Source organism: Scyliorhinus torazame, chromosome 5 (genome assembly GCF_047496885.1).
Source record: "Scyliorhinus torazame isolate Kashiwa2021f chromosome 5, sScyTor2.1, whole genome shotgun sequence".
Classification (NCBI taxonomy): Eukaryota; Metazoa; Chordata; class Chondrichthyes; order Carcharhiniformes; family Scyliorhinidae; genus Scyliorhinus; species Scyliorhinus torazame.
Genome location: NC_092711.1, coordinates 317,948,238 through 317,958,650, shown reverse-complemented (window position 1 = coordinate 317,958,650; position 10,413 = coordinate 317,948,238). Strand labels below are relative to the sequence as shown.

General features: G+C 52.0%; 1 pseudogene; it reads left to right on the top strand.

The window, feature by feature from the left end:
- Positions 1-1,117: 1,117 nt before the first annotated feature.
- On the top strand, positions 1,118-1,319 carry LOC140422842 (U2 spliceosomal RNA; annotated as a pseudogene).
- Positions 1,320-10,413: the final 9,094 nt, after the last annotated feature.

Sequence of the window (10,413 nt, the reverse complement as noted above, 5' to 3'; positions counted from 1 at the left end):
TAATAAGAATAATAATTTTTATTAGTGTCACAAGTAGGCTTACACGGCAATGAGGTTACTGTGAAAGGCCCCTAGTCGCCTGTTCGGGTACACTGAGGGAGAATTCAGAATGGCCAATTCACCTAACAAGCACGTCTTTCGGGACTTGTGGGAGGAAACCGGAGCACCCGGAGGAAACCCACGCAGACACGGGGAGAACGTGCAGACTCCGCACAGACAGTGACCCAAGCCGAGAATCGAACCTGGGACCCTGGCACTGTGAAGCAACAGTGCTAACCACTGTGCTACCGTTAGGCATGACCTCCCTCTGACAAAGCCACGCTGACTGTCCCTGACCAAGCCTTGCCTCTCCAAGTGGAGATTGATTCTGTCCTTCAGAACTTTCTCCAATATTTTCCCTGCCACCGATGTGAGGCTCAATGGTCTGTGATTCTCCGTTTATCGAACATGTCTCTCTGATGTGCAGTCTCATGAGTGAATCAAGGGAATTTGTGTTTGCATCTTTCCTTCCATTCGCTAATACAGTCTTGGCAAATTCCTGCTCACAACCCACTGCATTGGTCGACCGATAGGTCGCAGAAGACCACTCGGTGCATCGTACATTGGGTTGTCATTTCTCCCAGAATCTGGCTCTGCACAGAATGAAGAAGACGGACACCACGTGGATAAGTAGAAGCATTCTCTCTCGATTCCTCAATGTGGTGCTCGCTTGAATGCAGAGTTATTCCTGTCCTCATTACTTCATAACATGTCCTTCAAAGACAAACATACATTTCTGCTTCATTTGTCATTCCTCTTTAACGTTTTTGCCCAGAAGGTTGTAATGTTTGGCTGGCTGCTGTCTCTGTCACTCTCCATCCTTTAAGCTTCCTTACCTATTTCTCCAGGAACTTTATTTTACCGAAATACTCCTGCGTGTGTAATGATGAACTGCTTTCAGCTGAGTGCAAGAGTAGCTATATTAAGATAGACTATACATAATACTTACAGCAAGGGACAGGTCATTTGACATATCTGGTCTATGTCAGTGTTTACACGCAAACCTCCTCCCACTCTAATCGATCTCATGTTTTCAATGTATCTTTCCATTCCTTTCTCCCTCATGGACCCACCCAGCATCGCTTCTCGGCCTTTTGGCTAAGATCAAGTGTAGTAAGTAGCCTTTTGGTTCAGATCTGGTATGTCTCTCTTGTGGGGACCATGGATTGGATGCAATTTGAATTTGAATTGGTTTTTGGAGCAGGCAAGGGGCTGGATTAGGGGTTCGCCCCTGTCCACACTCTGAGCCCGGGCTTTGTAGCTCAGATAAAGTAATTTTAAAAATAATTTTTTAAAAATATATCCATCCAGCTTCTCCTCAACTACGTCAATGTTATTTGCCTCTGGAGCACCATGGGCAACTTTCGGTTACCTGTTAAAGCTGCTGAAAAGGGCAGCACGGTGGCGCAGTGGGTTAGCACTGCTGCCTCACGGTGCCGAGGTCCCAGGTTCGATCCCGGCTCTGGGTCACTGTCTGTGTGGAGTTTGCACATTCTCCCCGTGTTTGCGTGGGTTTCACCCCATAACCCAAAGATGTGCAGGCTAGGTGGATTGGCCACACTAAATTGCCCCTTAATTGGAAAAAATGAATTGGGTACTCTAAATTGTTTTTTTTAAAAGCTGCTGAAAAAACACCGCTACACCTTGGCAAAAATTATATCAACCAAACATGGTAAATAAACTGCAGTTTAGGAGGTGGCAGCTTTCGGATAAACCATCTGTCCCCTCAGGTGGACAGACGAGATCCCATGGTTCCGTCCCAAAGAGAGCGTAGTGGAGTTCACTCTAATTTCCTGGCCATCCCTCAACACAGCTCCCCAAAACAAAAAGTGATCTGGACGTTAACGCGCTGAAGCTTGCTGTGCCTACAGTAATTGCTGCACCACAACAGTGGCCACACTTTAAAGAACCATTTTGTTGATTTGGGACGCTCTGAGTCGTGAAATGTGAACTTCAAAAGCAGTTTCTTTTCTTGTGGACAAGCGTTTTGTGCGCAGGTGTCCAAAACCAACTGCCCTTGAAATTCCTGAACGTCAGTTTTCTCCCTCGTTAACGGGATGGCAGTGACAGTCTCGCTGTGATCTTATCTTTCCGGCAGGCTGTGTTAGCTTCCAGTGTTGTCGTAGCCTGACACAGGATTGCGTGTACCAAATGGTTAAGCTTCCAAAAAGCTTCACAGCCAATTGCTGTAAAGGCCGGCGTCAATAAAAGGAAAACATCACATCGCAGAATAAACCACCGATGACCAATAAATCGAAAATCCAAGGATAAAATGTCATCGCCTTATAAAGGATGCTCAGCTGGTGCATTATTGCTGTAAGTACGAGAAACGCAAACCCTGCAGGAAAATACACTTAGTTTTCAGGCTGGATAGTAAGGACTAGTTTTTTTTTGCATTAAGAGAGAAACCCTGCTCCAGATGAAATGCCACCCTAGAGGCTCCCACAGATGAGTAAAGTTTCATTTTTTGTTTCGTCCTTTACTGCTGCCTTACGTGAAAATAAAGTTCAGGAGCTGAAAATGTGAGTCTTCGGTTGAACCTATGAGGAGTTCCTCTCTTGTTACCTCAGGTTTTCAAGTGATCAGCTTGATTGCACAATGGCCTCGCACTCCACTGAGTGCATCAGCTAGCACTAATGGACTTCATGTCACGGCAGAGATGACAAGAATCCTGAGGCGTTGCACAAACTCATTCTCTGATGGGCCTCTCAAGGCAGGGGTCATGCGTTGGTGAGATGATCGAGTCACAACTTGGAACGCTGTGCGAAAGCAAAATAAAAGTTCACGTTAGGATTGACCTACTCCCGCTATGATTTAGGATCTGCCTGCAATTTTATTTCGATATAATCTTCGAGTCATGGAGGGCTACAGCCCATCGCGCCCGTGCTGGTCAAACACAACCGCCTAAGAATTCATAATAATAATCTTTATTGTCACAAGTAGGCTTACATTAACACTGCAATGAAGTTGCTGTGAAAAGCCCCTAGTCGCCAAATTCCGGTGCCTGTTCGGGTACACTGACGGAGAATTCAGAATGTCCAATTCACCAAACAAGCACGTCTTTCGGGACTGTGGGAGGAAACTGGAACGCCCGGAGGAAACCCACGCAGACACGGGGAGAATGTGCAGTCTCCGCACAGACAGTGACCCAAGCTGGGAATCAAATCTGCGTCCTTGGCGCTGTGAAGCAACAGTGCTAACCACTGTGCTACCATGACACCCTACTGTGGTTGTCAGCAATCAAGTCATCTCCCCCGCCCCTGCAATATGGTCAGTTACACATCACAGTGGAAACAAATGAGGCCACAGTGTGCCAGGTTGGGAGTGCAAAGGTGCCCGGGTGCCATAGAGAGTGCCAGCATGCCAAACTGCCCAGCCCCAACCACCCGGGGGTCTCTAATGGCCTGGATGAATCCCAGGTGCCATTACAACTAGTCAACATTTGTGGAAATCAGCACTAAACGTCGCCCTGGCGAGGTGTCCCAGACCTGGCCGTTAGATTCTGGGTGCTGGGAGAATCTGGCTCACGCATATTTAAATGGTCGATTCGGCTCATTTTAATATGCAGATCCGGACCATGCCCAGTGAGGCCAAGATCCAGATCAGAACATCTCGTGAGAGTTCGTTAAATTTCGCGAGGTGTTTCGAGCATCAAAAATCTCGCAAGATTCAACGGTCTCGGCCTAACACGAAGTCGAGCGTGAAATCGAGGTTTGAGCCGGGCGCCAATCCGATTAATGGACTCCGGCCGCCAATGGGCAGAGGGAACGCGGTTCTCGCCTGCGCGCCAGCGGGACCATTCTGATGGATACAAATGGGTCCCAATTACATATTTGCATCTACTTAGTGGACCCGACACCAGGCCCTCGGGTTTCCCTGATTTGATTTGATTTATTATTGTCACATGTATTAGTATACAGTGAGTAGTATTGTTTATTGCATGCTATGCAGACAGCGCATAGATACCGTGCATAGGGAAGGAAGGAGAGACTGCAGAATATAATGTTACAGTCATAACTAGGATGTAGAGAAAAGATCAACTTAATACGAGGTAGGTCCATTCAAAAGTCTGGTGGCAGTAGGGAAGAAGCTGTTCTTGAGTCGGTTGGTACGTGACCTCAAATGTTTGTATCTTTTTCCTGATGGAAGAAGGTGGAAGAGAGTATGTCCGGGGTGCGAGGGGGCCTTCATTATGCTGGCTGCCTTTCCGAAGCAGCAGGAATTGTAGACAGAGTCGATGGATGGGAGGCTGGTTTGCGTGATGGACTGGGCTACATTCACAACCTTTTGTAGTTTCCTGCGGTCTTGGGCAGAGCAGGATCCATACCAAGCTTTGATACAACCAGAAAGAATGCTTTCTGTGGGGCATCTGCAGAGGTTGGTGAGATTCGTAGCTGACATGTAAAATTTCCTTAGACTTCTGAGGAAGTCGAGTCGTTGGTGGGCTTTTTTAACTATAGTGTCGGCATGGGGGGACCAGGACAGATTGTTGGTAACCTGACACCTAAAGACTTGAAGCTCTCGACCCTTTCTACTTCGTTCCCTGGTCCTCTGGGCCGGGGATCACCTGGGTGCGGATCACTACAGGTAATATCAAACGTGAACCTGACGTGGTGGACCTCGTGGTGGGCCAAGTGGATAACTCCTTAAAAGTGTTACCCCCCACCCTTCTCCCCGTGTCTGTGTGGGTCTCACCCCCACGTGTCCATTCCTGGAAAGAGATCAGGTGTGAACTGTGTTTAACCCCCCTGCACCGTAATGGGCAGTGATTGACACATCCCATTAACAGCTGCTTCATTCATCCTCTTCACTCTCAGTGCCATAACCACAATATTTACAAACATCAACCATATCAAAGATAGTTAATTGCTGGCAATTTCAAGCTCAGCACTTCAAAGTCACTCATGCGTGAAGGGGCATTATTGGAATGCACTTAACTCTCTTTGATGTGGTTGATGCATGATGAGGGATACTGAATTTCTGCATGATTTGCGCTACCAGCAGGAGAACAAAGGGCAGTATTCTCCGTTGCCCTACTTCGAAATCATAGTCAGCGATCTGCAGAGAATCGATTTCAACTCCGAAATCGGGGCCGGTGCCATTTTGACGGCGGTTTGCGATTCTCTGCCCCCTACAAATCGCTGTCATCGTGACACACGCCGCAGTTGCAATGCCATTGCTGCCACATTGGCCGGCTGGCCCACGAGGCTCCAGCCCCGATGGCCCAAGTTCCCGACGGCACGGGACACGTGTGGTCTGAGCCGGCATGCTGGCTGTGGACTGTGTCCAGCATCGCCACGCTCGGCCGAGATCTGTGCTGCTGGCCGGGGAGGGGGGGGGTGCAGCTGTCAGGGCTGGGGGGATAGGTGGGGGCTGGCTGGGGGTTGGGCTCTGGGGGGCGTGGTCGGCGGCTTAGTTTTAGCGCACGGCCGTCGCCATGTTGTACGATGCGGCCGGTGCAGATTGTCAGCCGTGCACTTGCGCGGCCCGGGAACTGGCCTTTTTCGGCACAGGCGCCGGGTGTTTCAGTCGACACCGATTCTAGCCCCTCACGGTACTGGAATCGGTGATAGATCGGTGCCAGATTTCCTGTCGTTAAAGTGGACACTTCCTACGATGGCGTCAGCACTTCGGGCTGGATTCTACGATTCTGCGGCTATGTCCGGTGGAAGCGGAGGGGGCTTCGGTGGGGCTGGGGGGACTGGTGGCGGTGGTCCAGGGGAGGACAGGGGGGTTCAGTGGGGGTAGATTTTGGTAGGTCGGGTCCGCACGTGGCCGCCGCCGTACGCATGCGCGATCACAGACCCGGCCATTCTGCGCCCCTACCGGCAGATAAAGCCCGGGGCTTTACATGGCTCGGCTGCGGGCCCCCACCGGGCAGAGCATCGGTGCGGGTTGGAGCCGGAATTTGGTTGTAAGACCTGACCCATCCTCCAGACATAGCCACAGAATTGGAGAATCCAGCCTGTAGACTCCAGAATGGATAATCCAGCCCATGGTCTGTCAAACAGAGAATCTCGCCCTTTGTCTTAACTGCTGTGCAAACTGCTCCGAACTGCTTTAACTCTCGATTCCCAGACTGTAATAAAATGACAAATGTTTCATCTACCCCTGAAGTCTGCTGTCCCACTTTAAATCTAGTTACTGCTATTGTCTCTTTGTTTATTCTTCTTTGAATTCTTCTGACTACCTTGGTCTCTGTTCACTTAACTCCAGACTTCTTAAACTCTCTTTCTGTCCCAATTCCTTGAGCTGTAACTAGTACTTTAGGAAGTCCGCCCCTTTGCAGCTCCCATCCTGTTCAAACTTTCCTCTGGCAGAGTTGAGAGTTGTTCACACCCCAGTGTCCTGTCTCTAATTTTCCTGGCTTCTTGTTAAAACTAAGAACAAAGGAAAAACCCTTCCCCATGGAAAGTGGCCTCCTGTTGCGAAGCAGCAAGTTACTTCGACTATTTATTCTTCATGCTGCAGCCCTCTCTCAGCACAATAGAAACACAGTTTGGACGTAGCGAACCCCCACACATACAAACACCTTTGTCCAGCATGAGTCCAACCATACGCTTTACCTTACCAATACAAATATAAACCCCCTGCACATTCTCCCTGTTTCTGCGTGGGTTTCCTCCGGGTGCTCCGGTTTCCTCCCACAAGTCCCGAACGACGTGCTGTTAGGTAATTTGGACATTCTGAATTCTCCCTCTGTGTACCCGAACAGGCGCTGGAATGTGGCGACTAGGAGCTTTTCACAGTAACTTCATTGCAATGTTAATGTAAGCCTACTTGTGACAATAAAGACCATTATTATTATTTAAAATCCTTTGTTTTCCTTACACATAAAACCCATCTACCACATAATTGCTTGGTACGCCCTGACTCCAAAACTTCAAAAGCACAATGGTAGCATTCTGTGCACGTCAGATGCACACTCCCCAAAACAACATTTTAAAATTTTTTAAAAAGAAATTTGAAGTACGCAATTCATTTTTTCCAATTAAGGGGCAATTTAGCATCCACCTAGCCTGCACATCTTTGGGTTGTGGGTGTGAGACCCATGCAGACATGGGGAGAATGTGCAAACTCCACGCGGACAGTGACCCAGAGCCGGGATCGAACCTGGGACCTCGGCGCTGTGAGGCAGCAGTGCTGACCACTGCGCCACCGTGCTGCCGTAAAACAAAATATTTTGCCGAGAGCTGCCGAAACTCAGACAGGCAAAGCATTTGATTGACAGCTTTCTAACTTCAACCTGGGACCTTTAGTTCAGGTTGAAAGTACTTAGCTGCATGATGTGCTGGAACAGCAAACCCATTCTTCACAAAAAATAAACAATGTCTTGTTTTTGTTACGTCTGAATGGATTTTGAAAGTTCATTCAGGAGAACATGAGTTTATTTAGGTTGGAATAGTTACTGGCAAATAATACAAGTGACCTGCTTTGCTTGAAGAAACCTCTTGACAAACAGTTAACGTTAACTTGACAACAATGGGCGGATCACTTGGCCTCGCCGCTCCCGATTCAGGACTCTCGGGAGATTTACCAGCGCTGTCACCCCTCGCGAGATCGAATGAGATCTTGCGAGATGTCACCATCTGGATTCCGCCCATTGAGGCTGGGACCCAGATTTACATTTTAAAGTGAGCAGTTAGTCTCACTTGAGTGTACCTACACTGGATCTACCCAGTTCCCGGGATTGAATGCCTCACCTCGGAAACCCCAGGCGGGTGCCGTTTAGCTCTGGTCTCCACAAATGTGGGACAGGCATACCGGAACTTGGGGAGGGGGTGTTCTCCCAGGTGGACGGCGGCCGCTATGTGGTTGGGTTCTGGGCAGAGGGGGAGCCCGCGTGGTCGAGTGCTGGGCAGAGTGGTACCCTGGCACTCCTGATACCACCAGGTACCATGGCACTGGGCACCCTGGCAGCGACACCCAGGCACCCTGGCAGTGCCACCTGTCTGCCACCCTCACAGTGCCAAGGTGCTGAGGTGACACTTTGACACTGGCAGAGAGACTGCCAGGGTGCCAGGCTGGTGGTGTCCAAGCGGCATTATGCCCATGCTGGGGTTTGGGTGCCCTGCCCTTTTATGGTGGGGTGTGGGGGCTCGATGACCTCCTTATTGGTGAGTTGGGGCATTGGGAGGGTCCAGAGGCTGAGGTGGAGGATCGAGAGATCAGGGAGCTATTTCAAATTGGCATCACATCTCTTCACGCACTGGTGATCGGAGCGCGTTCATGCAGCAAATGAAATTAAGTGAGGCCTCAGAGGGGCCTTCCTCGCCGAGGCCTGAGAATGAAGCAGAGTCCTGTTTAAATGCGGGGTTGTTCTTGCCGCTGAAGGCTCTGGGAAACATCCCGCTAATTGCGCTCGACACAGGACTCCGTTTCATTTCCGTTAAATCACGCCCGAACATTTCTACAGCAACTATTGTGTCCATAAAGTGTTATTCAGATTGGCCTTCGTGTTTCCAGACGACTTGTCATGTCTGCCCTCACCCTCCACCCAGACCCTCCCTCACTCTCCCCAGACCCTCCCTCACCCTCTCCCCAGACCCTCACTCACTTTCCCCAGACCTTCCCTCACTCTCCCCAGACCCTCCCTCACTCTCCCCAGACCCTCCCTTACTTTCCCCAGACCCTCCCTCACTTTCCCCAGACTCTCCCTCACCCTCCACCCAGACCCTCCCTCACTCTCCCCAGACCCTCCCTCACCCTCTCCCCAGACCCTCACTCACTTTCCCCAGACCTTCCCTCACTCTCCCCAGACCCTCCCTCACTCTCCACCCAGACCCTCCCTCACTCTCCACCCAGACCCTCCCTCACTCTCCACCCAGACCCTCCCTCACTCTCCACCCAGACCCTCTCTCACCCTCCACCCAGACCCTCCCTCACTCTCCCGAGACCCTCCCTCACACTCCACCCAGACCCTCCCTCACTCTCCACCCAGACCCTCACTCACTCTCCCCAGACCCTCCCTTACTTTCCCCAGACCCTCCCTCACTCTCCCCAGACCGTCCCTCACCCTCCACCCAGACCCTCCCTCACTCTCCCCAGACCCTCCCTCACACTCCACCCAGACCCTCCCTCACTCTCCACCCAGACCCTCCCTCACTCTCCACCCAGACCCTCCCTCACACTCCACCCAGACCCTCCCTCACTCTCCCCAGACCCTCCCTCACACTCCACCCAGACCCTCCCTCACTCTCCACCCAGACCCTCCCTCACTCTCCACCCAGACCCTCCCTCACTCTCCACCCAGACCCTCCCTCATTTTCCCCAGACCCTCCCTCACTCTCCAGCCAGACCCTCCCTCACTCTCCACCCAGACCCTCCCTCACTCTCCCCAGACCCTCCCTCACTTTCCCCAGACCCTCCCTCACTCTCCCCAGACCCTCCCTCACTTTCCCCAGACCCTCCCTCACTCTCCCCAGACCGTCCCTCACCCTCAACCCAGACCCTCCTTCACTCACCCCAGACCCTCGCTCACTCTCCCCAGACCCTCGCTCACTTTCCCCAGACCCTCCCTCACTCTCCCCAGACCCTCCCACACCCTCAACCCAGACCCTTCCTCACTCACCCCAGACACTCCCTCACTTTCCCCAGACCTTCCCTCACTGTCCACCCAGACCATCCCTCACTCTCCACCCTGACCCTCCCTCACTCTCCATCCAGACCCTCCCTCACTCTCCACCCAGACTCTCCCTCACTCTCCCCAGACCCTCCCTCAAATCCACCCAGACCCTCCCTCACCCTCAACCCAGACCCTCCCTCACTCTCCCCAGACCCTCCCTCAAATCCACCCAGACCCTCCCTCACCCTCAACCCATCCCTCCCTCACTTTCCCCCGACCCTCCCTCATCCTCCACCAAGACCCTCCCTCACTCTCCACCCAGACCCTCCCTCACCCTCCACCCAGACCCTCAGTCACTCTCCACCAGACCCTCACTCACTCTCCACCCAGACCCTCCCTCACTCTCCACCCAGACCCTCCCTCACCCTCCACCCAGACCCTCACTCACTCTCCACCCAGACCCTCCCTCACTCTCCACCCAGACCCTCTCTCACCCTCCACCGATTCCCCCTCGCTCTCCACCCAGACCCTCTCTCACCCTCCACACAGACCCTTCCTCACTCTCCCCAGACCCTCCCTCACTCTCAACCCAGACCCTCCCTCACCCTCTACCCAGACCCTCCCACACCCTCCACCCAGACCCTCCCTCACTCTCCCCAGAACCTTTCCTCACTCTGTAACCAAACCTTCTCCTCACTTTCCACCTGGACCCTTGCCCCACTTTGTATCCAGAACACCCCCAAGTCTATTGCCAGAAATTCCCGTTGTTTTCCTTCCAGACAGCCCCCCCACCCCCTATTCTGTATCCA